Source organism: Pseudophryne corroboree, chromosome 8, assembly GCF_028390025.1.
Source record: "Pseudophryne corroboree isolate aPseCor3 chromosome 8, aPseCor3.hap2, whole genome shotgun sequence".
In the NCBI taxonomy this organism is placed as follows: Eukaryota; Metazoa; Chordata; class Amphibia; order Anura; family Myobatrachidae; genus Pseudophryne; species Pseudophryne corroboree.
Window position 1 is genome coordinate 23,766,880 of NC_086451.1, and position 16,033 is coordinate 23,782,912.

Sequence of the window (16,033 nt, forward strand, 5' to 3'; positions counted from 1 at the left end):
TGGTGGGCCTGAGTAAGAGATGGACGCTGGTCACATTACTGCTGCCACTTTGGATGTGAAATTATGCTAATGACACGGGAGGAGTCTGAGGGAAAGAGACGCCTCCTGCTGGCATCACAGGCCCGAGTGCCGAGTCCTAGGATGCAGCATTAGATCATCTGCAAGACCATCGGCCATCAGAGTAACCCCAATCTCGCCATTGTATAGCACGGGGGAGGGGCACGTTGATGCAAACTCAACATCACCCCGCACCTTTGCCTCGCCACATCACCCTGTACGCCATGCAACACTCCCGCCCGCCCCTCCACTGTGCCGACCTGGATGCCCCCTCCTGGAGGTTCAGCCAGAACGTCAGCAAATATATGTAACATGTGTGTGCACACGTGACCTCTACATGACCAGTCTAGTAATCCCGCTTGCGTCACGATGCACGGCCAAGTTTAACTGAACCTCGGCCCAGGTCAAGTGATTGACACTTTGCCCGTCTCTCGATGCCTCAGACCCTCATTCCAGGACCCCCAACTCTGTAAAGGTCTGGCCTGCGGCGTCAGAGGAGAGTTGGGTTATTACAGTGTCAGGCTTCTGAGAGCCGATCCTTCTTTGCATTCGCCTGCAGGCCGCAGTTGACATTGGCAGGAGAGTCAGACAGGCTGACAGGACTGACGCCCCTATACAAGGCGATACGGGGGTAGCCCTCGCAGCAATCTGTTAGATCTGACAGCAGATTGACGGGGAGGGGGGGGGGGGGTGGCAGGACGGGTGCTGGTGGGGGAACAGTCTGTTAACCTGTTAATTGCAACTCTCCCATCATACCATATTAGACATCACACTACCTAGGGTCTGTTGGGTGGGGTTCACTACGATATGCCGGCGGTCGGGCTCCCGGCGACCAGCATACCAGCGCCGGGAGCCCGACCGCCGGCTTACCGACAGTGTGGTGAGCGCAAATGAGCCCCTTGCGGGCTCGCCACGCTACGGGCACGGTGGCGCGCTACGCACGCCACACTATTTTATTCTCCCTCCAGGGGGGTCGTGGACCCCCACGAGGGACAATAAGTGTCGGTATGCCGGCTGTCGGGATCCCGGCGCCGGTATACTGTGCGCCAGGATCCCGTCAGTCGGCATACTGAAGACCACCCGTTGGGTGATGTAGGGACTGCGTAATTCCCAGAAACCCCCTCCTCAGGAGCAGGAAACCCTCGCTCCCTTAATGCATATTCACAGTCACCTCATATAAGTCCTTATTTCACAGCAGCGAGGTCTTCGGTCCGATTCCCCCAAACGTAAGGTCGTATATGTGTGGAGTTTGTATGTTCTCTCCGCGTTTGTATGGGTTTGCTTCAATTGGTCTCATTTCCTCCCACACGCCAGAGACAAAGCTGCTGTACAAAAGGGCCCACCACTGAATCAGGCCCAATATGTGTGCATGTGGTAGGGGATATAGATTGTAAGCTCTACTGGGGCAGGGACTGATGTGACTGGCTAAATATTCTCTGTACAGCGCTGCGGAATATGTGTGCGCTATACAAATAGCTGTTAATAAATAAGCAAATACATGGTTTAAAGGGATAGTATGGTAAGCCGATGTATGCAGCTCCCCACTGTCCAGCGCTGTGCATCTCTGTGGCACTTTACAAATAAACAATATAATAATATTGCGTGTTGTGTTGTATTGTATTTCTCCACTAGAGGGCAGGTTTGTACTATTAATATTCTATGCAGAACAGACCAAACTTGCTGAATACGTGGAATAAGGTTTAGCGCAGGGCCCAGCGATCTCATCTCAAGTCGTCAGGGACCCCTAACAGTGCATGTTTTACAGATCCGCCCAGTATCACAACTGAATAATCTGCTCCACCTGTGGATCTTTTCAAATGTGTCACTCAGTAATGAGTGCACCAACTTGGATATCTGGAAAATATGCACTGTTAGTTGTCCCTGAGGACTGGTGTTTGGAAACACTGTGGGTACTCCCAACCTTGGTCTTAAGGCACACTAACAGTCCAGGTTTTAATAATTTCCCTACTTGAGCACAGGTGACGTAATTAGTACCTCATTTATTTTGATTTAACCAGCTGTGCTAAAGCCTGGATATCACTAAAACCTGCACTGCTGGTGTGCCTTGAGGACCAAGGTTAGGAATGCCTGGTCTAGAGCAGTGGATCTCAACCTCGGTCCTCAAGTACCCCCCAACAGTTCATGTTTTCCAGGTCACATAGCAGGTGCACAGGTGTATTCATTACTCACTGACACATTATAAAAGACCCACAGGTGGAGCAAATTATTTCACTTGCAATCCTGTGAGGAGACCTGGAAAACATGAACTGTTGGGGGTACTTGAGAACCACTGGTCTAGATCACAGGTTCTCAAACTCGGTCCTCAGGACCCCACACGGTGCATGTTTTGCAGGTCCCCTCACAGAATCACAAGTGAAATAATTAGCTCCACCTGTGGGCCTTTTACAATGTGTCAGTGAGTAATTAATACACCTGTGCACCTGCTGGGTTATCTGCAAAACATGCACCGTGTGGGGTCCTGAGGACCGAGTTTGAGAACCTATGGTCTAGATCACAGGTTCTCAAACTCGGTCCTCAGGACCCCACACGGTGCATGTTTTGCAGGTCTCCTCACAGAATCACAAGTGAAATAATTAGCTCCACCTGTGGACCTTTTAAAATGTGTCTGTGAGTAATTAATACACCTGTGCACTTGCTGGGTTACCTGCAAAACATGCACTGTGTGGGGTCCTGAGGACCGAGTTTGAGAACCCCTGGTCTAGATCATAAATTCTCAAAATCAGTCCTCAGGGCCCCAGCGTGTGTTTTCCAGGTCTCCTCACAGAACCACAGGTGAAATATTTTGCTCCACTTGTTGAGCTTTTAAAATGTGTCGGCCAACAATGATTACACCTGTGCACCTGCTAAGTGACCTGGAAAACATGAGCTGTTTGGAACTAAACCGGAAGAAAGTTTTGGTGTGTTTTTTTATAAATGAGCTCTACTTTAAAATATTTTCAAGATTGCCAGATCAGTATGTCTGAAAAATAAAAAATTTCAGAATTTGCTCAATGCCCAATGCCATATTTCTACGAACGCCTGTCCCATTTTCCCAGTCAGTCACTTGGATCAATGAATCATACCTCCCAACATGACCCTCTGCAGGAGGGACACAATGCTCTGCTCCTGGACTTTTCTCTTACTGTATGATTGCCGGCACCTGTGTTGAACAGATAATGGATAAGAAAGGTGTTTCAGCACAGGCGATGGCAATCATACAGTAAGAGGGAAGTCCAGGAGCAGAGCATTCTGTCCTCCTGCAGAGGGTCATGTTGGGAGGTATGATGAATAAACTTTTCTGTTTGCACAGTAGATTTAGTTAATCTCCTTTACTGATTTCCATGTAATAAGTTACATAAAATGATCAATGAGGCCAAAGATTTGTGTTACTCTTCTTGTATTTTCGGGATCCTTCCAGTCAGGATCCGGGGGTCGGGATCACGGCTGTCGTAATACTGGTGCCGGCATCCCAACGAGGATCACAATCCCGGAGTTGGAATCCTGACCACAAGCATTCCAAACGAGGGTTTGCCGGGGCTGCGGACAGGTAAGCCGCGGGGGGTTAAGGTTAGGCTGCGGGGGTGGGAGGGTTATGCTGCGGGGAGGGTGGGTTATGGTTAGGCTGCGGGGAGGCTGGGTTATGGTTAGGCTTCGGGGAGGGTTAGGGTTAGGCTGCAGGGGAGGGAGGATTAGGTGTAGGCTGCGGGGGTGGGAGGGTTAGGCTGCGTCGAGGGTGGGTTAGGGTTAGGCTGCGGGCAGGGTTAGGGTTAGGCTGCAGGGGAGGGAGGATTAGGTGTAGGCTGCAGGGATGGGAGGGTAAGGGTTATGCTGCGGGGAGGGTGGGTTATGTTTAGGCACCCCCGGGGAGGGTTACGGTTAGGCTGCGGGGAGGGTGGGTTAGGCACCTCCGGGGAGGGTTAGGCTGCAGGAGAGGATTAGGTGTAGGCTGCGGAGGTGGGAGAGTTAGGGTTAGGCTGCGGGGAGGGTGGGTTATGTTTAGGCACCCCCGGGGAGGGTTAGGGTTAGACTGCGGGGAGGGTGGGTTATGGTTAGGCTGCAGGGGTGGGAGGGTTAGGTGTAGGCTGCGGGGTGGGAGGGTTAGGTGTAGGCTGCGGGGGTGGAAGGGTTAGGTGTAGGCTGCGGGGTGGGAGGGTTAGGCTGCAGAGGAGGGAGGATTAGGTGTAGGCTGTGGGGAGGGAGGGTTATGTTTGGGCACTCCCGGGGAGGGTTAGGCTGCAGGGGAGGGAGGATTAGGTGTAGGCTGCGGGGGTGGGAGGGTTTGGCTGCAGGGGAGGGAGGATTAGGTGTAGGCTGCAGGGGTGGGAGGGTTAGGCTGCAGGGGAGGGAGGATTAGGTGTAGGCTGCAGGGGTGGGAGGGTTAGGCTGCAGGGGAGGGAGGATTAGGTGTAGGCTGCGGGGGTGGGAGGGTTAGCATGCGGGGAGGGAGGGTTATGTTGAAGCACCCCCGGGGAGTGTTAGGCTGCAGGAAAGGGAGGATTAGGTGTAGGCTGCGGGGAGGGTGGGTTATGCTTAGGCACCTCCGGGGAGGGTTAGGCTGCAGAGGAGGGAGGATTAGGTGTAGGCTGCGGGGAGGGTGGGTTATGCTTAGGCACCTCCGGGGAGGGTTAGGCTGCAGAGGAGGGAGGATTAGGTGTAGGCTGCGGGGGTGGGAGGGTTAGGCTGCGGGGAGGGTGGGTTATGCTTAGGCACTCCCAGGGAGGGTTAGGTTGCAGGGGAGGGAGGATTAAGTGTAGGCTGCAGGAAGAGGGTGTTAGGGGGACATTGGGGGAAGGTAAGTATACTTACCTCCCCCTGTTGAGATTCTCACCACTGGGGTGCTGCGGTCGGTATTCTAACACATATCACACCCAACCCGTATTTTTGCGCCCAGCATATACAGCACAGTAGCAGCAACAAATCAGCAAGCGCTGGGCTTGTGGAAATATCACTGTACACTGGGTATAATACTCTTTATTAAGACTTTAGTACGTGTCATGCTACTTTCTGGAACTAGTTAAATTTTCCCTGAAAAAGAGAATTTTAACCTAATGGTTTAATTGTATTCAGTAAATTTCACGCTATCAGTTATTCTGCACCATCATCCGAGTCAGCGTGTATTAAAGCAAGAAGCTGAAACCAGAGTGTGAACTAGATTTGAGCTTTGGCTTACTTTATTTTATTTTTAACATGTTTTAACCCGCTACTAGCCACTTGTCCCCTATCCTCCTATTGTGAATCTCTGGCCCGCACTTCTCAGGATATACCTTGAGAGTGCGATCGCGCATGTGCGGCCGGTAATCCCCCCTCCCCCCCACTAAGCCAACACATACCTACAGGCTGCTGCAGCCAGGGATCGGTGTTCAGCCCCTTCTATCTGTGACCCCAAGGAGCTGATCAGTGCTGTAACTGAGATGCTAGCCGGGAGTTTCACAGCATCAGCTGACCGGGGTCACAGAGAGAAGGAGACGGACACCGATGCCTGGCTGCAGCAGTCTGTAGGTAAGGTTTTATTTTATTATTTTCATTTTTTGTAATTTTTTTTCTTCTTCAGTGATCACCCTGTGGTCTATTTAGACCAGGCATGTCCAAACTGCGGCCCTCCAGCTGTTGTGAAACTACATATCCCAGCATGCCCTAACACAGTTTTGCTGTCAGTGAATGCTAAAGCTGTGTCAGGGCATGCTGGGATGTGTAGTTTCTCAACAGCTGGAGGGCCGCAGTTTGGACATGCCTGATTTAGGCACACAAGGCTGATCACAGGAGCCGTCTCCGAGCTCTGCTCTGCCTGTCAGAGCAGAGCAGTTGTAGAGGAACCAGAGGGAAGCCTGTATAACACCATCTGCAGATGATGTTATTATCACAGGGTCCCTCCATTATTTTTTTACAATTTAATTTTAATAAATTTGTCTAGATCACATTTTCCATTACAAGTATGGGAAATGTGATCTTATTTCTTTAAAAAAAAGTGAATTTGTCAACCTGCCCACTGTCACCTATGTAGTGCCTCACCCGGTACTGTCATCCTGCCCACTGTCACCTATGTAGTGCACTATGTAGTGCACTCTAGATGGCTGCCTCGCCCGGTACTGTCACCCCGCCCACTGTCACCTATGTAGTGCACCCTAGATGGCTGCCTCGCCTGCTACAGTCATCCTGCCCACTGTCACCTATGTAGTGCACCCTAGATGGCTGCCTCGCCTGCTACAGTCATCCTACCCACTGTCACCTATGTAGTGCACCCTAGATGGCTGCCTCGCCTGCTACAGTCATCCTACCCACTGTCACCTATGTAGTGCACCCTAGATGGCTGCCTCGCCTGCTACAGTCATCCTACCCACTGTCACCTATGCAGTGCACCCTAGATGGCTGCCTCGCCTGCTACAGTCATCCTACCCACTGTCACCTATGTAGTGCACCCTAGATGGCTGCCTCGCCTGCTACAGTCATCCTACCCACTGTCACCTATGTAGTGCACCCTGGATGGCTGCCTCGCCTGCTACAGTCATCCTACCCACTGTCACCTATGTAGTGCACCCTAGATGGCTGCCTCGCCTGCTAGAGTCATCCTACCCACTGTCACCTATGTAGTGCTCCCTAGATGGCTACCTCGCTTGCTACAGTCATCCTACCCACTGTCACCTATGTAGTGCTCCCTAGATGGCTGCCTCGCCTGTACAGTCATCCTACCCACTGTCACCTGTGTAGCGCACCCTAGATGGCTGCCTCGCCTGCTACAGTCATCTTGCCCACTGTCACCTGTGTAGTGCACCCTAGATGGCTGCCTCGCCCAGTACAGTCATCCTGCCCACTGTCACCTATGTAGTGCACCCTAGATTACTGCCACGCCCGGTACAGTCATCCTGCCCACCGTCACCTATGTAGTGCACCCTAGATGATTGCCTCACCTGGGGGTTGGTATCGGGACAAGGCAATTGGCATTCAGAATACTGACAGCGGCATACCGACATGCAGGACCCAGACACCTGTTTGGTAAGTATACTAACACTAACCCCCTATGACCCTAACCCTCCCCCCTCCACAGCCTAACGCTAACCCTCCCGCAGCCTAACCCTAAATCTTCCCTGTGGTGCCTAATCCTAACCCTCCTCCCCGCAGCCTAAACCTAAGCCTTCCATCCCCGCAGCCTAACCCAAAACTCCACTCCCCCCCCGCAGCCTAACCCTAAACGCACCCAGCAGCCTAAACCTACCAACACCCGCAGCCTGACCCTAACCCAGCCCGGCATACTTACGATTGGGATTCCAGCAGTCGGTATCTGGTCAGTGGCGGTGTTCCAACTGCCACCATCCCAACCGCCGGTATAGTGAGCACCTCCCTGAAATATCTATGCAGTGGGAATCTTGTTCACTGTTCCCTTTATCCTTGTATATACTTGGTATGTATGTGTATGTATGTGTGTGTGCTCCTATGCTTTCTGGCTGATGTTTTGGTCACTTTTGAAAGCTGGCGGTGCTTTCACTCTAGTGGTAGCATGAGACGGAGTCTACAACCCACAAAAGTGGCTCAGGTAGTGCAGCTCATCCAGGATGGCACATCAATGCGAGCTGTGGCAAGAAGGTTTGCTGTGTCTGTCAGCATAGTGTCCAGAGCATGGAGGCGCTACCAGGAGACAGGCCAGTACATCAGGAGACGTGGAGGAGGCCAACAACCCAGCAGCAGGACCGCTACCTCCGCCTTTGTGCAAGGAGGAACAGGAGGAGCACTGCCAGAGCCCTGCAAAATGACCTCCAGCAAGCCACAAATGTGCATGTGTATACTCAAACGATCAGAAACAGACTCCATGAGGGTGGAATGAGGGCCCGACATCCACAGGTGGGGGTTGTGCTTACAGCCCAACACCGTGCAGGACGTTTGGCATTTGCCAGAGAACACCAAGATTGGCAAATTCACCACTGGCACCCTGTGCTCTTCACAGATGAAAGCAGGTTCTCACTGAGCACATGTGACAGACGTGACAGAGTCTGGAGACGCCAGGGAGAACGTTCTGCTGCCTGCAACATCCTCCAGCATGAACGGTTTGGCAGTGGGTCAGTAATGGTGTGGGGTGACATTTCTTTGGGGGGCCGCACAGCCCTCCATGTGCTCGCCAGAGGTAGCCTGACTGCCATTAGGTACCGAGATGAGATCCTCAGACCCCTTGTGAGACCATATGCTGGTGCGGTTGGCCCTGGGTTCCTCCTAATGCAAGACAATGCTAGACCTCATGTGGCTGGAGTGTGTCAGCAGTTCCTGCAAGACAAAGGCATTGATGCTATGGACTGGCCCGCCCGTTCCCCAGACCTGAATCCAATTGAGCACATCTGGGACATCATGTCTCGCTCCATCCACCAACGCCACGTTGCACCATAGACTGTCCAGGAGTTGGCGGATGCTTTAGTACAGGTCTGGGAGGAGATCCCTCAGGAGACCATCCGCCACCTCATCAGGAGCATGCCCAGGCGTTGTAGGGAGTCATACAGGCACGTGGAGGCCACACACACTACTGAGCCTCATTTTGACTTGTTTTAAGGACATTATATCAAAGTTGGATCAGCCTGTAGTGTGTTTTTCCACTTTAATTTTGAGTGTGACTCCAAATCCAGACCTCCATGGGTTAATAAATTTAATTTCCATTGATAATTTTTGTGTGATTTTGTTGTCAGCGCATTCAGCTATGTAAAGAATAAAGTATTTAATAAGAATATTTCATTCATTCAGATCTAGGATGTGTTATTTTAGTGTTCCCTTTATTTTTTTGAGCAGTGTATATATATTTCTTATCTGCACATTGCAGCCAGCATAGGGCCTAATTCAGACCTGATCTCTGTTGTGCAAAATCGCACAGCAGCCGGTTATCGAATGACTAGGCATGCGAACGGATCATAATGCGCAGGCGCAAGGCCACGCTGCGAAAAAATCCTGCTGTGTTTTTTTTAATCGCTAGGCGTACACAGGCTGATTGACAGGAAGCGGGCGTTTCGGGGTGGTAACTGGCTGTTTTCTGGCAGTATCAGGAAAAACGCAGGCGTTCCCAAGCGTTTTCAGGGCGGGTGTGTGACATCAGCTCCGGCCCCGATCAGCCTGTTTGTATCGCACTGTAGGAGAAAGTTTTGGGCTGCGCACAGACTGGAAAAATCATTAGATGGTGAGTGAGTTGTGAACGGATTTGCAGCTGACCGGCGTTTGCAAAGCTTTTCGCGCGGCAGACGTGCACGGGGCGGATTTTCACTCTGTCTGGGTGGCGACTATCCGTTCACAGACCTCTGCAAATTCTCACAACAGCAATCAGGTCTGAATTAAGTCCAGTGTCCATAGTTTCTGTACTGTATTATGTTCTTACTATCTGTTAAGCGCTCGAGTCCTATTGGAGAAATAGCGCTACATAAATAAAATTATTATTATTATAATGAGTGTGAGAAACCATGCTGCTTAACATCTGTATACAAAATAAATAGTGAGCCATTGATTTCTATAGCAGGGTGCTGCCACCTAGTGGGCTAATATCCATTTTGTAAAACTTTTTCCTCAAGGAGTTTCTGAGATGAAGACTACCATCATGTGGCTCACTGACTTTATTAGACTGTCATCATAGGTATACATTAGTGTGATATACAGTATTTATATATGTTTTGTGGGAGCGGCAGAAATATTTTCTCCTCACATTCGCAGTATGAAAGTGAATATTCTCACGTGAATGCACGGAAATCCTCTTGCCAGGAGACTGCTTCCAGATCTAATCGCAGCACATCCCGGCAAAGAGATAAAAGCAGTGTGATAACATACCGCCATCTAGAGATGGCGTTACCCTATTGGGGCAAAGCTCCAGAAATATACATATTTTTGGAGCTTGGTAAATCCAGGAGCTTCACAGCTCCCATAAAAATGGGAGCTGTGGATGCTTTTGAAAATAGGGGGACCCCCCCATAGTGCATCTGAAGGATACTAAATATTTGAGGGGACCCACCAAAAATGGCTGTTTTCGGAGAATATACCCCAAATATTTTATGATAAATAGACTGAATGAAAGAAAACCATACAGATGAAAACAGTGCCATCTTCAGGTGATTGTGAGAATTTCAAAACCCATTTACCTCTATTCAGTTGCAAACTTGTGAAGTTCTTTAATACTGACTCCATGGGCAGGGCTGCCACCAGAAATTGTGGGGCCCGGGGCTGAAAAAATAGGCAGGCTCCCCCCCCCCCCCCCCCCCCCTTCATGGAGGTAATAGCCACGTTAGTAAAGCAGTCCCCGCAGCACAACCTACCAGCAGCAGCAGCAGCGGTGGAGGGCGGTCTCTCACACTCAGTGCTGCTGCTGCTCGGACGGCGCGGCCCGCGGAGGTACAGGCGTGGACCCAGCGCCGCTCGCGGTGGCTTCAATTCTCAAATCCGCCACTGACTAGCAGCAGGCCAGCCGCGGTCAGTGTCACCGGCGGCCAGTGGTGCAAGTAGAAAAAATGTCTTACAGGTACTGTTTGCTCGCGCCGAAGGGGCGTGTGCCAAAAAATGGGTGTGGCCAAATGCACATGGGGTGTGGCCAATGAAAATGGGGGCGTGATACACATATGGGGGGAGGGGCAGATACACATATGACCCCAATAGTGCCAGATACACATTGCCCCACAGTGCCAGATATACATTGCCCCACAGTGCCAGATATACATTGCCCCACAGTGCCAGATACACATTGCCCCACAGTGCCAGATACACATTGCCCCACAGTGCCAGATACACATTGCCCCACAGTGCCAGCTATACATTGCCCCACAGTGCCAGATATACAAATGCTCCCAGAGTGCCAGATACACGTTGCCCCACAGTGCCAGATATACATTGCCCCACAGTGCCAGATACACATTGCCCCACAGTGCCAGCTATACATTGCCCCACAGTGTCAGATATACAAATGCTCCCAGAGTGCCAGATACACATTGCCCCACAGTGCCAGATATACATTGCCCCACAGTGCCAGATACACATTGCCCCACATTGCCAATATACATTGCCTCACAGTGCCAGATATACATTGCCCCACAGTGCCAGATACACATTGCCCCCACAGTGCCAGATATTCAAATGCTCCCAGAGTGCCAGATACACGTTGCCCCACAGTGCCAGATATACATTGCCCCCACAGTGCCAGATATACAAATGCTCCCAGAGTGCCAGATACACGTTGCCCCACAGTGCCAGATACACATTGCCCCACAGTACCAGATACACAATGCCCCACAGTGCCAGATATACAAATGCTCCCAGAGTGCCAGATACACGTTGCCCCACAGTGCCAGATACACGTTGCCCCACAGTGCCAGATATACATTGCCAGATATACATTGCCTCACAGTGCCAGATACACATTGCCCCACAGTGCCAGATATGCCCCCAGTGCCAGATACACATGTCCCCCCAGTGCCAGATATACATTGCCAGATATACATTGCCTCACAGTGCCAGATACACATTGCCCCACAGTGCCAGATATGCCCCCAGTGCCAGATACACATGTCCCCCCGTGCCAGATATGCCCCCAGTGCCAGATATGCTCCCACTGCCAGGTATACATGACCCCCCCCCCAGTGCCAGGTATGCCCCCAGTGCCAGGTGTACATGTCCCCCAAGTGCCAGATATGCCCTCAGTGCCAGGTATACATGCCCCCCCCCAGTGCCAGATATGCCCTCAGTGCCAGATATGCCCCCAGTGCCAGATATACATGAAGCCCCTCCCCTGCTGCTGTGCTGTCCTGTCTGTATGAGGGGAGGAGAGCGCAGCCTGCGCCTCTACTTCCCCTCAGTCTCCGGTGGGTGCGGATGTCTCCGTTCAATTCAGCGCCGATCCGTGAGCCAATCAAAGGTCGCGGTCCGCGAGCTCTGATTGGCTCACGGGCGGCACTGAATTGAATAAAGACACAGAGGGGCAGGAGAGGCGCAGGGCTGCGCTCTCCTCCCCTCATATCAGCGGGAGCGGCGGTGAGCAGCAGAGGGAGGTGGGAGGGACGGGGAGAGGCGAGGAGCGGCGGCACGCGGGTATATCCACGGGTGGCTGTGTGTGCAGCCCAGGCCCTCCACTCTGTCAGAGTAGCCAGGCCCGGGACAGCTGTACACATGGCACCCCCTAGATGGCGGCCCTGTCCATGGGGGTATATTCACAAAAGTGCAGGTAAGTCATACCTCCCAACATGACCCTCTCCAGGAGGGACACAATGCTCTGCTCCTGGACTTTTCTCTTAATTTATGATTGCCAGCACCTGTGCTGAAACACCTTTCTTGTCCATTAACCTGTTCAAAACAGGTGCAGACAATCATGCATTAAGAGAAAAGTCCAGGAGCAGAGCATTCTGTCCCTCCTGGAGAGGGTCATGTTGGGAGGTATGAGGTAAGTGGAGATGTTATCCATAGCACCCAATCAGATTCTGGCTATTATCTTCTAGACCACAGGTTCTCAAACTCGGTCCTCAAGTACCCCCAACAGTTCATGTTTTCCAGGTCACCTATCAGGTGCACAGGTGTATTCATTACTCACTGACACATTTTAAAAGACCCACAGGTGGAGCAAATTATTTCACTTGCAATCCTGTGAGGAGAGCTGGAAAACATGAACTGTTGGGGGTACTTGATGGCCACGGTTGAGAACCACTGTTCTAGAAGGTGCTAGGTATAGACCCAGTTGTTCTTTATGTGGTATGCCTATTTGCTTATGTAAGGTAATTTACTGCCTGGCATTCTAGGGGGTGGGGAGTGTTTGTAGTTTCCAATTATTGGATTCACATGCAGTATTTCTCTACTTAAGTCTATCCTGTAGGCCACAGGTTCTCAAACTCGGTCTCCTCACAGAATCACAAGTGAAATAATTAGCTCCACCTATGGATATTTTACAATGTGTCAGTGAGTAATTAATACACCTGTGCACATGCTGGGTTACCTGCAAAACATGCACTGTGTGGGGTCCCGAGGACTGAGTTTGAGAACCACTGCTGTAGGCTGTGCATTTATTCTCAAAGTGTGCATTTTGATTAAAGTGTGATAAAATTGACACATAACAGCAGTGTTCCATCAGCGTTAAATCGAAGTGAAAAAGGAAAACAGAAACACACCAATCTAACAAAACATAGAAAACTGAGGATCTAATAACAAATGTGAGTCACTTACCCAGGGCCGGCTCTAGGCATGTTCGAATAGAGCGGCCGCGCAGGGCGCCACCCTTAATGGGCGCCGCCATATTCGAACATGGAGCCGGCCCTGTGCACTGCAGCATCGTCCTTGACTTGTGTGCGCTATACGTGCTGAGCGGCGCCGGTGTCTAACGTCAGATGCCGGCACCGCGCAGCACGCACAGCGCACACAAGCGCCTTGGACTTGGAGGCCTCCTGGCCGCCCGCCCGCTCCTGCACTGCACCCGCCCGCCCGCACCCGGACCTGGACCCGCCCGCCCGCACCCGGACAGCAGTACTCCTCCCCCTCCAACGCCGCAGGTATTGGGGGGTGGTGGGGGGGGGGGGTTTGAATCATTTATGGATGGCACTGTGGGGGCATTTATCTGGCACTGTGGGGACATTTATCTGGCACTGGGGGCATTTATCTGGCACTGTGGGGACATTTAGCTGGCACTTTGGGGGCATTTATCTGGCACTGTGGGGGCATTTATCTGGCACTGTGGGGACATTTATCTGGCACTGTGGGGACATTTATCTGGCACTGTGGGGGCATTTATCTGGCACTGTGGGGTCATATCTGGCACTGTGGGGGCATTTATGTAGCACTGTGAGATCATATCTGGCACTGTGGGGGCATTTATGTAGCACTGTGGGGTCATATCTGGCACTGTGGGGTCATTTATCTGGCACTGTGGGGGCATTTATCTGGCACTGTGGGGGCATTTATCTGGCACTGGGGGCATTTATCTGGCACTGTGGGGACATTTATCTGGCACTGGGGGCATTTATCTGGCACTGTGGGGGCATTTATCTGGCACTGTGGGGGCATTTATCTGGCACTGTGGAAGCATTTATCTGGCACTGGGGGCATTTATCTGGCACTGTGGGGACATTTATCTGGCACTGTGGGGACATTTATCTGGCACTGGGGGCATTTATCTGGCACTGTGGGGGCATTTATCTGGCACTGTGAGGGCATTTGTCTGGCACTGTGGGGTCATATCTGGCACTGTGGGGGCATTTATGTAGCACTGTGAGGTCATATCTGGCACTGTGGGGGCATTTATGTAGCACTGTGGGGTCATATCTGGCACTGTGGGGGCATTTATGTAGCACTGTGGGGTCATTTATCTGGCACTGTGGGGGCATTTATCTGGCACTGGGGGCATTTATCTGGCACTGTGGGGGCATTTATCTGGCACTGTGGGGGCATTTATCTGGCACTGGGGGCATTTATCTGGCACTGTGGGGATATTTATCTGGCACTGGGGGCATTTTTCTGGCACTGTGGGGGCATTTATCTGGCACTGTGGGGACATTTATCTGGCACTGTGGGGACATTTATCTGGCACTGTGGGGTCATATCTGGCACTGTGGGGGCATTTATGTAGCACTGTGGGGTCATATCTGGCACTGTGGGGGCATTTATGTAGCACTGTGGGGTCATATCTGGCACTGTGGGGGCATTTATGTAGCACTGTGGGGTCATATCTGGCACTGTGGGGTCATTTATCTGGCACTGTGGGGGCATTTATCTGGCACTGTGGGGGGCATTTCTGTATCTGGCACGGTAGGGGCATTTATGTAGGGACATATCTGGCACTGTGTGGCCATTTATGTATCTGGCATTGCTGGGGGGCATGTCATGTGTTGCTGGCACTGCTGGGGGCATATCTGGCACTGTGGGGGCATTTATCTGGCACTGTGGGGGCATTTATCTGGCACTGTGGGGGGCATTTCTGTATCTGGCACGGTAGGGGCATTTATGTAGGGACATATCTGGCACTGTGTGGCCATTTATGTATCTGGCATTGCTGGGGGGCATGTCATGTGTTGCTGGCACTGCTGGGGGCATATCTGGCACTGTGGGGGCATTTATCTGGCACTGTGGGGTCATATCTGGCACTGTGGGGGCATTTATCTGGCACTGGGGGCATTTATCTGGCACTGTGGGGGCATTTATCTGGCACTGGGGACATTTATCTGGCACTGGGGGCATTTATCTGGCACTGTGGGGACATTTATCTGGCACTGTGGGGACATTTATCTGGCACTGTGGGGGCATTTATCTGGCACTGTGGGGACATTTATCTGGCACTGTGGGGTCATATCTGGCACTGTGGGGGCATTTATGTAGCACTGTGGGGTCATATCTGGCACTGTGGGGGCATTTATGTAGCACTGTGGGGTCATATCTGGCACTGTGGGGGCATTTATGTAGCACTGTGGGGTCATATCTGGCACTGTGGGGTCATTTATCTGGCACTGGGGGCATTTATCTGGCACTGTGGGGGCATTTATCTGGCACTGTGGGGGCATTTATCTGGCACTGTGGGGGCATTTATCTGGCACTGTGGGGACATTTATCTGGCACTGTGGGGACATTTATCTGGCACTGTGGGGGCATTTATGTAGCACTGTGGGGTCATTTATCTGGCACTGTGGGGTCATTTATCTGGCACTGTGGGGTCATTTATCTGGCACTCTGGGGGCATTTATCTGGCACTGTGGGGGCATTTCTGTATCTGGCACTGTAGGGGCATTTATGTAGGGACATATCTGGCACTGTGTGGCCATTTATGTATCTGGCATTGCTGGGGGGCATGTCATGTGTTGCTGGCACTGCTGGGGGCATATCTGGCACTGTGGGGGCATTTATCTGGCACTGTGGGGTCATATCTGGCACTGTGGGGGCATTTATCTGGCACTGGGGGCATTTATCTGGCACTGTGGGGGCATTTATCTGGCACTGTGGGGGCATTTATCTGGCACTGGGGGCATTTATCTGGCACTGTGGGGGCATTTATCTGGCACTGTGGGGA